The sequence below is a fragment of the Ovis aries genome, chromosome 21, assembly GCF_016772045.2.
Source record: "Ovis aries strain OAR_USU_Benz2616 breed Rambouillet chromosome 21, ARS-UI_Ramb_v3.0, whole genome shotgun sequence".
NCBI lineage: Eukaryota > Metazoa > Chordata > Mammalia > Artiodactyla > Bovidae > Ovis > Ovis aries.
Genome location: NC_056074.1, coordinates 35958065 through 35974447, shown reverse-complemented (window position 1 = coordinate 35974447; position 16383 = coordinate 35958065). Strand labels below are relative to the sequence as shown.

Below are 16383 nucleotides of genomic sequence, written 5' to 3'. Positions count from 1 at the left end.
ATGAAGTGACTGGAAGATCACATGATATCATGAAAGTCTAGCATGGTCTCTAATATTCATTTTTATAAAGTTCTTAGCAGTTTTTTCTCCAATTTGGCAAGTTTCCCATGCTCTTAAATGTCCATGCCATTCACTTTGGTTTTCCAACCAAGCCTCAAGGAAGAGATTACAGTAGAATTCTCTGTATTCTGAGAATTTTCAACGTCTACTCCCCAGGGACACTAATGGAGGTAAACATTTTCGAGAGGTTTGCATTTTTATTAGATCAATCAATGGCTTAGGGAATGATTAGTCATTCAGAGCATATATAACTAGACATTTTTGGTCTTCACTACATGCTAAGAACCGAATTTTCCCTGAGTACTTGGAGCCAGGAAAGAAGCATGAAGTGGCTTGGGCTCATCGTATTGGTGTCCCTCTCAGAGTGCATAGTCATGTATAGGGACTCTAAGTGGTATCATCTTCCTTTCTGGGATGTTTCTTTTCATCTGATTATTCTTCCACCCATCAGGGTTAGATGGAAAAAGAATATTTCCCTGACAGTTTTAAAGTTTAACTCTTACTTATTGATAAATACCTTGCTATAGGGACTGTGGGTCCCAAGGGTCATGGCGTAGAGTTGCATGGTTGCACAACTCTTGGGGCCCAGACATGTAACCTATTGAAAATGGAACTCCTTGCAATTGTTCAGTGCACAGCCTATGCAGATGTAGGTGTGGTCCTGTGGAATAGCACTTTTCTGCAGTTTTTTCTAGATCTCTTCTCTGTTCTCTCTCTATTTCAGTGTGTATTTGTGTGTCTGCATCTCTGTATCTCTCTCATTTATCTCCCCATCTCTTTGGAAGTCTCTGTGCCTGCAGATAACTCTGTTGTTTTTCCTTACTTTTAATTTTTCAATTTTAACTCTTCCTTGCTCTTGAACCTCTTAATGTTCCTAATATTTTCCCTATCTCCTGGATTCTTCTTTCAACCCTCTCTTCTCTTTCAACATGGAGAAAGATTGGGAGAGCTACTTATACATGGTTTTACATCTGACAAGAAGTGTGACTACAGCCAACTCACAAACTTCCTGTATTTCAAATTCCTCCCCTGGAAAAAGAGTATAATAATCCCCCTTCTACCTCCTTCCCTGAGCTTCTGTGAGAAGGATACAGTGGGGTCACAACAGCAGTGCTAGTGGCTGTCATTGTTGAGACTTCCTATTTATCAGGCACCTTATATCCATCACTTCACTATATTTGGAGGGTGGGAATTATTACATTCCACCATTTTACCGAGGGGGAGACAGACCCCACATGGGCACATGGCTTATCCAACATTACAGAACAGAACCTGTATTCAAACCTATGTCTTTGCCATGGGATATGCATAAACTTCTGATAACAAGGCGACTCATAAAAATGACTGGAAAACACACTGTGCCATTACAATGACAGTTATACGTAATGACAGTTATACCTTAACACTGACAGATAATTGTAGCTTCTTTGTTTTCTTTGTCAAATGCTCTGTGAAAGAATACCTCTAACAAAAGTGAAGACCATGCAAAAAACCCTCAGTTTAAAAAAAATTGCTGAACAGTTTTCTGAAGGAATGTACTTATAGACTGTACCAGATTTCTTCTCGTGGCTCAAATATAACTACTCACCCCCTGAGGAACACCATGGATGTGAGTATTTTGGGAAGAAGGTGCTTCACAGTGCCCCCTGGTGCTTTAGCCTAGCACCAGGGCTCATCTGGAGGTGCTTGGTGGATGCTGGGGTTGGGGTTCCTACAGGAGGCAGACACCTTGGAAATCAGGGACCCCAACCAGAGGAGAAGGCACTCTCATCTTCAACTCTTGGTCTGTGGTGACTGGGCCCAGCAATTACCAGGTGGCAGGTAAACATCCATTTCTGTGTCAAAGATGTGTCATTAGTTTGAGGGCAATTCTTCCTTCTGAACTAAGTGAGCCACTCAGTTACAGATAAGGAGTGAACCATCACTGATCAAAAGGTAGAACCAACTGCAAAGCAATTGTGAATCCCGAGGCAAAGGAATTCAGTTTCCACAGATGCAAGAACCATAGCAGTAAAAAGTTACAGAACCTGTATTCTGTGTAAGGCCATCAGAATCTAACACAGTGGTTACTGTTTTTAGATTAGAAAAAGGACTTATTTTGTCTTCAAGAATTCCCATGCCAGCCTGAGAGATAGGCAAAGAGTAAATACATGTCATGAGAGGGTCACATGTGGTGTTGATTGGATGTAGTCTGAGTTTAGAGGGAGTAGCTGAGGTTGATCAAGAAGGACTCCTGGAGAAGGGGGTGCTAAGGCTGGATTTGAAGAGACTACGGAGCTTCTCAAATGAAGGCCCCAGGATTTCCCTGGGTGTCCAGTGGTCCTGGAGTTTCAGGGGTTGTGACTCTGGGCTTCCAGTGCAGGAGGTACCACTTCAATGCTTGGTAAGACTAAATATCCTGCATACCATGTAGCACAGAAAAAAAATCAAATGCAGGCACCTCTGTGACAAAAGGCTGTGAGGTGCACGGTGGTTAGAATGTGATCTCAAGAGATATGTGACACCCAGAAGGAGGCATCAGTGTGGGAATAGAGGGTAGCCAGTTCTGCACTAACCCACTCCTTCCTTCTCCCTGTAGATGCTCTATGTGGGTAACATCACCATTGGAACAACCCCTCAGGAATTCCAGGTTGTCTTTTACACAGGCTCATCAGACTTGTGAGTGCCCTCCGTCTTTTGCCCCAGTCCAGTCTGTTGTGAGTACAGACACCTCATACCCGGACCATCCTTCACTTGCCCTGCTGCCTTGGTTTCCACACTTGAGACCTGATGACACTTGTCTCTTGTGTCCACAGCTACACACGTTATGTTCAGACATCTTGAGTCTTCCACCTTCTGGACTACCCAAAAGACCTTCAACATTGCCTATGGTTCTGGAAGGATGAAGGGATTTCTTGCTTATGATACCATTTGGGTAACGTGTAAACAGAAGCTGAGTCAGGACTCTCTAAGGAGTGACCATGGCTTGCAAAACAGATGCAGGACCATCTGGCAGGACCCTTCCTAGCCTAACTCCCATAGATATTGACCATCTTACACACAGAATCCTGTCCCTGGGGAGGCAGTGCCTGTGGTTACACCTGAGCAAACAGATTAGCTAACCCAGAGAATAGCTTGAAGTGTGGACTTGCAGCTCCTCTGCCCATGAGCAGTTCAAGGTTAATTTTGCTGGGAGCAAGAAAAGGGGAAAAACACCCACTTTTATATTCACAGACTGTTCCAGGCACTTTCATGTAATAACTGGTTTAATCCTGCAACAACCTCACACAGCAGGTGGTCTGATTAGCTCATGAGACATATGAGGAAACTGAGGTGCAGACAGCAAGGGCCTTGCTGAGGTTATGCCTGTGGTAAGCGGTAAAACTTAGCTGGCTTTTCAGGACTGAAGTTGCTGTGGGGTGTTTGGGGACAGGATAAAGCTGATCTGGGAACCCAGGGGGGCAGTCAAAGGCTTCAGGTATCCAGAGTGGGAAACTGGAAGTCAGAATTGTCAGGGGGCCTGATGAATGAGTTCTCACTCTAAAGGACCCTTGAGAATCTAATAAACCTATGGCCTGCCACCCCAAAGTACTTGAATAGTTACCCTCTCTCTTTCTGTCTCATACACACTCAAAGAAACATACATATCCCCAAAAGTGAATTCCCCAGGCAGTAATTTCATAGATTCCAGCAAGCATGATTATGTTTTCGGCTTCTGTCTTCCCGGACAGATGCAGAATCCTCAGTACATTACAGAGAATGCAGTCCATTCCTGTCATTAGGTGATAGGGATGCCAAAGAGAAGGTTATGTTGCTCTCGATCATTTCGTCCACAAGGTGGCACCAATGGGTCCTGGCCTGACTCTTGGTTGCTCCACCTGGACAGAAGCCACAAGGCCAAATTGACTCACTCAGTTCAGTTCAGTCGCTCAGTCGTGTCTGACTCTTTGTGACCCCATGAATTGCAGCACACCAGGACTCCCTGTCCATCACCATCTCCTGGAGTTCACTCAGACTCACGTCCTTCGAGTCGGTGATGCCATCCAGCCATCTCATCCTCTGTCGTCCCCTTCTCCTCCTGCCCCCAATCCCTCCCAGCATCAGAGTCTTTTCCAATGAGTCAACTCTTCACATGAGGTGGCCAAAACACTTGAGCTTCAGCTTTAACATCATTCCTTCCAAAGAAATCCCAGGGCTGATCTCCTTCAGAATGGACTGGTTGGATCTCCTTGCAGTCCAAGGGACTCTCAAGAGTCTTCTCCAACACCAAAGTTCAAAACCATCAATTCTTCGGTGCTCAGCCTTCCTCACAGTCCAACTCTCACATCCATACATGACCACAGGAAAAACCATAGCCTTGACTAGGTGGACCTTAGTCGGCAAAGTAATGTCTCTGCTTTTGAATATACTGTCTAGGTTGGTCATAACTTTTCTTCCAAGGAGTAAGCGTCTTTTAATTTCATGGCTGCAGCCACCATCTGCAGTGATTTTGGAGCCCCCCAAAATAAAGTCTGACACTGTTTCTACTGTTTCTCCATCTATTTCCCATGAAGTGATGGGACCAGATGCCATGATCTTCGTTTTCTGAATGTTGAGCTTTAAGCCAACTTTTTCACTCTCCTCTTTCACTTTCATCAAGAGGCTTTTTAGCTCCTCTTCCCTTTCTGCCATAAGGGTGGTGTCATCTGCATATCTGGGGTGATTGATATTTCTCCCGGAAATCTTGATTCCAGCTTGTGTTTCTTCCAGCCCAGCGTTTCTCATGATGTACTCTGCATAGAAGTTAAATAAGCAGGGTGACAATATACAGCCTTGACGTACTCCTTTTCCTATTTGGAACCAGTCTGTTGTTCCATGTCCAGTTCTAACTGTTGCTTCCTGACCTGCATACAGATTTCTCAAGAGGTAGGTCAGGTGGTCTGGTATTCCCATCTCTTTCAGAATTGTCCACAGTTTATTGTGATCTACACAGTCAAAGGCTTTGGCATAGTCAATAAAGCAGAAATAGATGTTTTTCTGGAACCCTCTTGCTTTTTGACTCACTCAGGTGGTGTTTTTCAGAAGGGCAGATGTTTTAAAATTCACAGCCTCTCACAAATGGAACCCCAATTCCCCTCCCAGCTTGGTCTAACCATCTGAGGTCCACCAAAGATACAGTCCAGCCTCATTTCTTCTCTGAGGATCTAATGGCAATGCACCCCAGCCCAGTCCTAGCCCCACTTCACGTATCTGTTAGTGGAACACTCTTCTCTCCCACAGACTGGGGACCTTGTAAGCACTGACCAGCCATTGTCTAAGCATGGCAGAATCTGGGTTTGAGGGTATACCTTTTGATGGTGTCTTGGCCTTGAACTACCCCAACATATCCTTCTCTGGAGCCATTCCCATCTTTGACAAACTGAATAATCAAGGTGCCATTTCTGAGCCTGTTTTTGCCTTCTACTTGCGTAAGTAAGTCTGAGATGGACAATCCCTTTCTCCAAATTAGCTGTAAGTTGCTTTCAGTTGCACGAAAATTATAGAACACTTGATAAAGAAGTATCCTGAGAGATAATCTAACCCAGGATAACTAGGGCCTCAGGGCCCTACCTGGCATCACCGCTGGTTTTTATAAATAATGTTTTATTGGAACACATTCCTGCTCCTGGGCTCAAGAGCAATAACTTGGTCTAGGGGGGTGAGTGAGGAGGAATGTTAATGGAAGGCAACAAGAAACAAGTTGAAGGAAAGGCATTAGGATTTGCTTATGAATTTGAGGGCTTCCCTGGTGGCTCAGAGGTTAAAGCATCTGCCTCCAATGTGGGAGACCTGGGTTCGATCCCTGGGTCGAGAAGATCCCGGAGAAGGAAATGGCAACCCACTCCAGTATTCTTGCCTGGAGAATCCCATGAACTGAGGGGCCTGGTAGGTTGCAGTCCATGGGGTCACAAAGAGTTGGACACGACTGAGTGACTTTACTTACTTACTTACTTTACTTATGAATTTTATAAGGAAGGAAGGAGAACAATGGTGATATCTTTCCTTCCTCATAAGCATTTCACTGGGAGCCCAGGACCAGCTACCTAATTTGTGGAGCCAGTGAGAAATGAAAGTGTGGGACACAAAAGTGTGGGACCCACAGTTCAAGAAATATTAGGCATTTCAAGACAGGGAGAGCAGAGGTGGGGTCCCTTCTGAGTGTGGGGCCCTTTGGACAGTAGAGGTCACAGGCCAGTGGAGCCAACTCTGGGTGACCTGAACCCACACACTTAGAACTCCCAGGCTTTGACTTTCCTGAAAAATGACAAGCTGGACAAAGGGAAAGCAAAAACTCTTCAGCACCCTGTCATCTGAGGGTTTCTGAGCACACAGGTAGTAGGAGGTCCTGGGCCTCTTCAGAAGACATAGTGGGTGGAGCCCAGCCATGTGACTCAGCTTCTAACCTCCTCTGTGCCACTCATTCACCTGTTACTGACTTCAGTCTGGTTCTCAATTGCTCCTAGCCTCGATTTCTGCATCTGTAAATGGAGACCTTATTAGGGCCTTGATGGGTAGACAAGCACAAACACAAGCTCTCCAACCGTGCTGTTGTTACTGTCCTCCAAAGATCTCCCCCTCTTTTCTCTCTACAGATGCAGGGGAAGGGCAGTGTGGTGATGTTTTGTGGGGTGGACAAAGCCTACTACCAGGGAGCGCTCAACTGGGTACCATTGATCCAAGCGAGAGACTGGCCTGTACCCATGGACCGGTAAGCCTCCCCTTCTGAGGGTCAGCCCAAGTGATGCTCCACATCTGTACATGGACACAGGCAGACACACACACACGGATTATCAGACACATAGTGACACAGACATATACACCACCCACAATGACACAGACAGACACACAGACACATGGAAACACACAAGCAGACACATATAAACAGAGACACATATAAACATGCATAGCCAGTCAGAGACACAAAAGCACAATTAGAGTCACATACAAACACATATACAAACAAACACATAAACACATAGATACACAAACAACCCATGGGTTCATAATCCCCAGGCCTTCTGACCAGGGCTCTGACCAGGGTCCTAAAAGGGTCCGGAGAGGCCTGTGCAGCTGGGAGAGGGCTGCACCCACTGCCCTGTGAGGTGTGGAGCATGGTTAGAGGACTCTACAGTGTGGTAAACAGAGGATCAGGGAAGATTACACCAGCCTGAACAGAGTTATAAGATGACCAACTGTCCAGGGCTACCTGGGACCAAGGAAGTTCTCAGTTCAGATAAATGTCAGTTTAAAAACAGGGAAAGTCCTCAGCAAATGGGGAAATCTGGTCTCCTTAGGGAGCAGCTACCCAGCAGTGGAGAGAGGTTGGCTGCAGTCTTAAGACTTGAAAGCAACTAATAAAAAAGACACCTCACATACCTGGGCACACAGTGGGGCAGGGGCTATAACTGAGAATCAGGAAGGTGGGATCCAGGAGTGACCTGAGGACAAGAGGCATAATTGATAGGATTCTGTGTGATACCCTCAGACAAAAGCTGACCTGTCCTTTGGAGTTTCTATGGGCTAGTCATGTATTTCCTGGCCAGGGTCTCAGGGTCTGAGCTGGTTGTAGGAGCACTGCTGGCAGACACCTTCTCCCGGAGGAGCCCCTCTCTCCCACCACTATTGAAAGGTTGTTGTGGAATCACGATGCTGGGATTCTTGGCCCCAAAGGAGAAGAATTCAATCCGGGGCCAGAGACAAGGCTTGATCACACAGAGCTTTTGTGTAATAAAGTTTTATTAAAGTCTAAAGAAGATAGAGAAATCTTCTGACATAGACATCAGAAGGAGGCAGAAAGAGTACCCCCATGCTAGTCTTTCGCTGGATGTTATAGAGTCACTAGCAGTCTGTTAATGAAAGAAAGGAATGTCTTAAAATTCAGAATGGCACCAGGCTCCTCACCCATTAGATGCATTTTGTGATAATCTTGGCACCAAATGGTTCATCTTGGGCCATAAAATGATTAACTTGAATCTTGAAGAAGGGCAGATCACCATACAAATAGTTTCATTTACATAGATTAGAGGAACAATATCTGAGTACAACATACTGGTTTGTCAAGTAGGTTCTGAGCCAAGAGGTAGAACCAACTTGAAGACAGAGTTTGGGGTAAATGCACAGTACATTAGCACAGCTTAAGACAAACATTTCCATAAGAAAAAGGCATTGGTTATCTCTAGGTTTGAGAATAGTTAACTTCAGGTGAAACCAGGTGTCATGGCAACACAGAATTTTAAGAGAAACCTCCTTTTAAATTTGTATAGAGAAGGAAAAAATATCGCTGGTTTGTTTCCTCCTGCCACTTAAGAGAGATAAAAATGTCTGACACTTGCAGGCTATTTCCTCCATTTGGAGATCCCTGGCCTTCCTGCCTGTTACCCTCTCACTATGAGAATCTGCCGCCCCTGCGAATCTCCATCTTCACTCTGCGATTTGACCCATTATTAGTTCCCCACCAGATACAACTCTCTGGGTGTTTCTCATTCATTATTCTCACAGTCTTCATTCACTCACTGAACAGACAAACATTTGGCATCCACGGTGTGCCAGACACTTTAGGGAGGCAATGAGAATAAAACTCGCCCTCATATCTAAGAAGGCAGATGCACAAGAAATGACACACACACATACTGAATTGTGACTTTGGTACATGCTAGACATGAGAGGCACCCTACTCCAGTACTCTTGTGCCGGGGTCCAGCCCCCGCAGGATCCAGGGGAACCTGAAGGAAAAATGGCGTCGGCGGATGATTTACAGAGAGAGAGATAAGGAAAGAATATTGTAGATAAGAAAATAGAGGAGAGACAGAGGCTGATATTCCTTGGTTTACATAGAAAGCCAATAAAACTTCAAGACAAGAAGTTTGCCCTGTTCACGGAGGCCACAGGTGCCTTCCCGGTCTCCCAAGGGAGTGAAGACGCAGAACGTCTTCCCGTTCAGGTCTTAGAAACCTGGGCAGATAAGTGAACGCAGGGAGCCTCTATGCTCCAAGGGATCAGCCTGAAAAAAGAAAGTAAGAGAGAAAAAAGAGAAAAAAGAAAAACACGGGGTGACCAAGCTTCTTCAAGAGAGGCCCATTGTTTTTATTTTCAAAAGGGTCTTTTATACCTTTACTTGTACATAGAGGAAAATGAAAGATGCAAAGTCATACAGAGTCAGCCCAAACATTACATCTGTTTTGTCTTTATCGAAACCAGGATTTTTCTGCAAACCTTTCCCATAAACAATATTGTGTACATTATCTTCTGGCCTTGGAGGCCTGTGAACATTTTATGACCCTCTTTTGATAAAGGCTTCTCAACCAGAAAACTTATTTTCCCTTGAAATGTTTTTTTCTTATATTTCTAATCTATGTCAGCCTCAGAAAGTATTAAACAAGTTACATTTCTCACAGAGTAAAGGTGCAGTAAGTTACAAGAAAGAACCAATTAGCTCAAAAGTCTGATATGGTTAATTTCAAGGCTACACTTGTTCCTTTTACTTTCCAACTATGTTAACTAATGCACTCCCAGGTGCACAGTGGATAAGAGATATGGGAACTTAGCAACAAGCATTGGCCAAATAATGAAATCCTACATTAACACTAATCTAATAACTTTTAACTCTTTGAAAGGCTCTATGTTTTAAGCTTTCCATGCCTCTCACAGTTGGGAGGATGTAACTAATCATATGCATAGCTGCAAGAGTCTGGATATATCTGCCAAGCAAACTAAAATGCTAACAGAGGGGTTTTGATTTGAAATATTTTTCTGATGTCCAGAAGACTTATTAGCTATAGCCCTAAGTTAATTTTTTCCAGAGGAAGGTGGTCAGGAATAGACCCTTATTAATGTCAGAGGAGTTGGTAAAAGTCATGAAATAGTAAAACAGACAGATTCTGGTTTTGGGGGCAGATGCTCGAGAAAGCCTAGGGAGCCCATTGAGTTCTGAAGCCTAGCTTAACAGTTCTCTTCCACATGACCTTGTCATGGGTGGGATCTCCCGTGGTGGCTCCCGGCACTCTTGCCTGGAAAATCCCATGGATGAAGGAGCAGTCCATGGGGTTGCAAAGAGTCAGACATGACTGAACGACTTCACTTTCATGCATTGGAGAAAGAAATGGCAACCCAATCCAGTGTTCTTGCCTGGAGAATCCCAGGGATGGGGGAGCCTGATGGGCTGCCATCTATGGGGTCGCACAGAGTCAGACATGACTGAAGCGACTTAGCAGCAGCAGCAGCAGCAGCAGACATGAGATAGGGTCTACAGAAAGTGACCAAGGCAGGAGACTGATAAACACCGAGGGAAAGACTTCCCCGAATCATTGACAATTAAGCTGGAATCTGGAAGATGAGAAGAAATTTGCTAGTCAAAGGGTAGGGGACTCTTCTACGAAGGAAGACCAGCTTGTGTCAAGATACCAAAGTTGCTGGTGTATTCAAATACTGCATTCAAAGATGTCAAGGAAGGTGCCGTGTCAAGAGCAAAGTAAAAGAGTCAGTGCAAAAGATGGAGGGCTGTTTAGAAGACAGTCGGGAAGGGGGGCAGCTCTGGGGAGACTCAGAGTGACCTTGATGCCCACTTTGTCACACTGTCTCTCAGCATCTCCATGAAAAGAAAGATCATTGTTTGTTCTGGTGGCTGCGAGGCCCTTGTGGATACCGGGTCATCACTGGTCATTGGCCCAAGAAGACTGGTCAATAACATCCAGAGGTGCATCAGCACCATGCCACGGGGTTCTGAGGTGAAGGGTCATGTCCCAGGGTCACTCCCAGTCTCCACACACAACAAGGACCTCCAGGGCCAACCTCTCTCTCTAACAGCACTACGTTTCATGTCTTGCGGTCAGTACCCTGCCCTCTATTATCTTCACTATCAACAGCATCAAATACCAGGTGCCAGCTCAGGCCTACATCCTCAAGGCGAGGGGAGAACGCTGAGGGGTGGTTCTCAAATAGGAACTTGCAGGAACCCCTGGGCTGCTGCTGGGATGGAGGCGCCCTCTGCAGGCCGTCTCGCACTATTGCAGATGCTGCTGAGCCTTGTTGCTGGGCCAGAGCCTTCCACAAGATGAACCACTTGGGAGTAAAAGGCCGTCTGGGACACTAATCATCCTGAAATAAATGCGGACATGCCACACCATGCTGAAATGGTGGGAGTCACAAGGAGAGGGGAACACTATGGTCCTCAATCCTCAAAGAGCTTCAATTCAATCTGAAACCTCAGATGCATGAACATGAAAGTCATCTCTAGCGGTCATTGAAATAGGCCATGTGAAAAGAAGAATGACTGGGGACACTCCCAGTGTGCTCTCCCACCATAGAGGTTAACAGTCTCCCTTCCCTTCTCGCAGTTTTCCTCGTTTGGATGATAAGTTATATGGTCACCCCAGTTCTCAGATGCATCTTCCCCTAGCTCTGGCTGGGTGACCCCTTTGTGAGCCAGGCTACCCAATCCCTTTGTGGGGAGGCTGGATGCTAATGTGAATAAAGGGTGCACAGTGACTGCTCAGCCCTGGCACAGGGTGGAGGCTTCATGTCAGTTCCCAGTGGGAGTTCATAGCTGGCTGATGGGCTCAAAGAAGACTTTGAGGAAGGGAGGGAATTTCAGGAATTCTTGGAATGCGGAATGAAGCAGGGCAAAGACTAATAGAGTTTTGCCAAGAAAATGCACTGGTCATAGCAAACACCCTCTTCCAACAACACAAGAGAAGACTCTACACATGGACATCACCAGATGGTCAACACCGAAATCAGATTGATTATATTCTTTGCAGCCAAAGATGGAGAAGATCTATACAGTCAACAAAAACAAGACCAGGAGCTGACTGTGGCTCAGATCATGAACTCCTTATTGCCACATTCAGACTTAAATTGAAGAAAGTAGGGAAAACCGCTAGACCATTCAGGTATGACCTAAATCAAATCCCTTATGATTATACAGTGGAAGTGAGTAATAGATTTAAGGGTCTAGATCTGATAGATAGAGTGCCTGATGGAACTATGGAATGAGGTTGGTGACATTGTACAGGAGACAGGGATCAAGACCATCCCCATGGAAAAGAAATGCAAAAAAGCAAAATGGCTGTCTGGGGAGGCCTTACAAATAGCTGTGAAAAGAAGAGAGGTGAAAAGCAAAGGAGAAAAGCAAAGATATACGCATCTGAATGCAGAGTTCCTAAGAATAGCAAGAAGAGATAAGAAAGCCTTCTTCAGCAATCAATGCAAAGAAATAGAGGAAAGCAACAGAATGGGAAAGACCAGAGATCTCTTCAAGAAAATTAGAGATACCAAGGGAACATTTCATGCAAAGATGGACTCGATAAAGGACAGAAATGGTATGGACCTAACAGAAGTAGAAGATATTAAGAAGAGGTGGCAAGAATACACGGAAGAACTGTACAAAAGAGATCTTCACGACCCAGATAATCATGATAATGTGATCACTAATCCAGAGCCATCTTGGAATGCAAAGTCAAGTGGGCTTTAGAAAGCATCACTACGAACAAAGCTAGTGGAGGTGATGGAATTCCAGTTGAGCTGTTTCAAATCCTGAAAGATGATGCTGTGAAAGTGCTGCACTCAATATGCCAGCAAGTTTGGAAAACTCAGCAGTGGCCACAGGACTAGAAAAGTCAGTTTTGATTCTAATTCCAAAGAAAGGCAATGCCAAAGAATGCTCACACTACTGTACAATTGCACTCATCTCACATGCTAGTAAAGTAATGCTCAAAATTCTCCAAGCCAGGCTTCAGCAATACGTGAACATGAACTCCCTGATGTTCAAGCTGGTTTTAGAAAAGGCAGAGGAATCAGAGATCAAACTGCCAACATCCACTGGATAATGGAAAGAGCAAGAGAGTTTTAGAAAAACATCTATTTCTGCTTTATTGACTATGCCAAAGCCTTTGACTGTGTGGATCACAATAAACTGTGGACAATTCTGAAAGAGATGGGAATACCAGACCACCTGACCTACCTCTTGAGAAATCTGTATGCAGGTCAGGAAGCAACAGTTAGAGCTGGACATGGAACAATAGACTTGTTCCAAATAGGAAAAGAAGTATGTCAAGGCTGTATACCGTCACCCTGCTTATTTAACTTCTATGCAGAGTACATCATGAGAAACGCTGGGCTGGAAGAAACACAAGCTGGAATCAAGATTTCCGGGAGAAATATCAATCACCTCAGATATGCAGATGACACCACCCTTATGGCAGAAAGGGAAGAGGAGCTAAAAAGCCTCTTGATGAAAGTGAAAGAGGAGAGTGAAAAAGTTGGCTTAAAGCTCAACATTCAGAAAACGAAGATCATGGCATCTGGTCCCATCACTTCATGGGAAATAGATGGGGAATCAATAGAAACAGTGTCAGACGTTTTTGGGGGGGCTCCAAAATCACTGCAGATGGTGACTGCAGCCATGAAATTAAAAGACACTTACTCCTTGGAGGAAAAGTTGTGACCAACCTAGATAATATATTCAAAAGCAGAGACATCGCTTTGCCGACTAAGGTCCGCCTAGTCAAGGCTATGGTTTTCCTGTGGTCATGTATGGATGTGAGAGTTGGACTGTGAAGAAGGCTGAGTGCTGAAGAATTGATGTGTTTGAACTGTGGTGTTGGAGAAGACTCTTGAGAGTCCCTTGGACTGCAAGGAGATCCAACCAGTCCATTCTGAAGGAGATCAGCCCTGGGATTTCTTTGGAAGGAATGATGCTAAAGCTGAAACTCCAGTACTTTGGCCACCTCATGTGAAGAGTGACTCATTGGAAAAGACTCTGATGCTGGGAGGGATTGGGAGCAGGAGGAGAAGGGGAAGACAGAGGATGAGATGGCTGGATGGCATCACGGACTCGATGGACGTGAGTCTGGGTGAACTCTGGGACATGGTGATGGACAGGGAGGTCTGGCATGCTGCGATTCATGGGGTCGCAAAGAGTCGGACATGACTGAGAGACTGAACTGAACTGAACTGAACTGAAAACTGTAAACTCATGGAGCCATATGGAGGGTGGCTTGGTTCTAGGTAAAACTGCACTGGATTCCATGCAAATGGTATCCCAACGTGCTCTGCACTGGGGCACTGGGGACTTACTCGGGGTGATGAGGGCTATGGACTGACCAATGGGGATAGGGAACCAGAGTACATTACCCAACCAAGCCTGGAGGGGCCCAAGAGGGTGAAGGAAGCTTCCCAGAGTTCCTAAGTTAGTCTTCAAGTGTTGTGGGCACTGCTCTATTTAAGATGGATAACTTAACTCCCAACAATGAGTTACTGTGTAGCATGGGGAACTCTGCTTAATTACATGACAACCTGGATGTGAAGGGTATTTTTGGGACCAGTTTACATGGATACATATGGTTGAGTCCATTTACTGTCTACCTGAATCTCAGAATATTGTTAATCAGCTATACTCCAATTCAAAATAAAGTTTCTTAATAAAGTATGGATTGTGGGGATGCATAAGGAGAATCAGCCTTCTCTTCAGAGAAAACAAGGAGCAGGAGTCATAAAGAAATAAACAGGGAGAGAGGAGAACTATGGACACTCTTTTTCTTTTGTAAAATTTTTATTGAAGTGTGGCTAATTTTCAGTGTAGCGTTAAGTTCTGCTGCACAGCAATGTGACTCAGTTATACACACACAGAAATATATATTCTTTTTCTTATTCTTTTTTGTGTGGTTTATGACTGGTTATTTAATATATTTCCTTATGCTCTTCAGTAGGACTTTGTTCTTTACCATTCCTCTGTATCCCCAACTCTCAGTCCTTCACTCCCCCATACCTTTCCTCATGGCAACCTCATGTATTGGCCCTTTTCAGTTGTGGATGAACTCTCATATCCCCTGCTAATGAGAAAATCCCTTGATACTTACCAAAAAGAGGGAAACAAAACCAAGAGATGTGCTGGGTCTGGATATTTGTGGGAGTCGCACGTAAGGGCTCAGGCTGACTGGTGTGTGTCTCTGACTCCCCCAAGATTCTAGAGGCCACTGCTATACCACCTTTAAAGAGAACACAGTGAGGACATCTAGAGAGAACTGGATCCTGGATGACTTCTTCCTGAGGCTGTATTTCTCAGTCTTTGATTGAGGAAATGACAGGATTGGCCTGGCACAGGCAGTATAAATGCCTGGAGTGGTTCAGGAATCAGTAAGGCTGCTCTAAGCAAACACTAAATCATACTTAGGGTACTCCTGCCCAGGATGCTTGTGAACTGTATTTGTTGTTCTGAACACCCTATTCTCATTAAAGAATAAAGGGTTTCACTCATAATGGTGCTGAAACAAACAGGTGCCTCTGTTTGTGTCTGGTAGGTGTACAATGACTGGGAAGGATCTAAAACAAAGTCTGAATCACAGTTGAGAGGAGCCCACCTCCACCTGGCTTCAAGGAAAGGGGAGACTCATTGAAATGATTCTGGGAATCCAGGACACAAGACTCAGAGCAAATACAAAGATCTCTGTGACTGGACCCAAGAAATCAGAAGGCATCAGTTCTCTATTTCACACCCTCACTGTTTCATTCCCTCTTCTTTGATTATCTGAGCCTGACAACTTTCTTCCTTAGGGCTTCTACACCTAGTGAGGGGGTCCAGGCTACCTGCCCTAGGGTTTTAAATCCTGAAGGCATCTCCAATAAGGAAAGAAAAGATTGAAGACATTAGAGTTCAAGGGTGTTCTCTGAATGACCCAACACAGATCACAAGTACAGTCCTAGATCAGCCATTCTGGCAGGGCCATGGGGTCCTATGATTGGCTTTACATGGTCTTGTGGCCCTGACCCAGAAGCACACATGATTGTCAATTTCCTCCAGAACTACATGACTGAAGCTGGGGAGAGGCAGCTCCAAAGAAAGCGACTGGGAGATAGTCTAGGCCATGGAAGAGTTTGTGATGACCCACCAACTCCACTACCTCCTCATTCAGAGGAATGATAAGGGGTAATGAAAAAGACTCTCTTCATCCCATCTCAGATGAACTTATCACTGGCCTTCACCTCCAGGGGAGTTTGGGTGAGGTACTTCATGGAGAGTTGGTTCCCTTTTGTCCCACACCCAGTCACCAGCTCTCTGCCACATATGCTTGCTCTGTCCTTTATAGTCCTACTTGGTAAGTGGTGGCCCCAGTGGATCCCTGAGCCATCCCCCTCCTCCAGGGCCTAGAATGCCCCTTCCTTGGCCTCCAGCGCTGCTGGGGAGAATGCAATGCATGTATCGGGAGACTCAGGGTACACAGAGCCTTCAGCCTTTCTGATCTTCTCCATGGGTGGGGCTACAAACTGTTTGCTTGGAGCTGCCATGGTTAGGCACTCTTTCAGTGGAAGCATTCATTCTTTCCACCTAGA

At 45.2% G+C, this 16383-nt stretch overlaps 1 pseudogene; it reads left to right on the top strand.

Annotated features, from left to right (window-relative positions):
- Positions 1-383: 383 nt before the first annotated feature.
- Positions 384-15165, top strand: LOC114110130 (pregnancy-associated glycoprotein 1-like; annotated as a pseudogene).
- The last annotated feature ends 1218 nt before the right edge of the window (positions 15166-16383 follow it).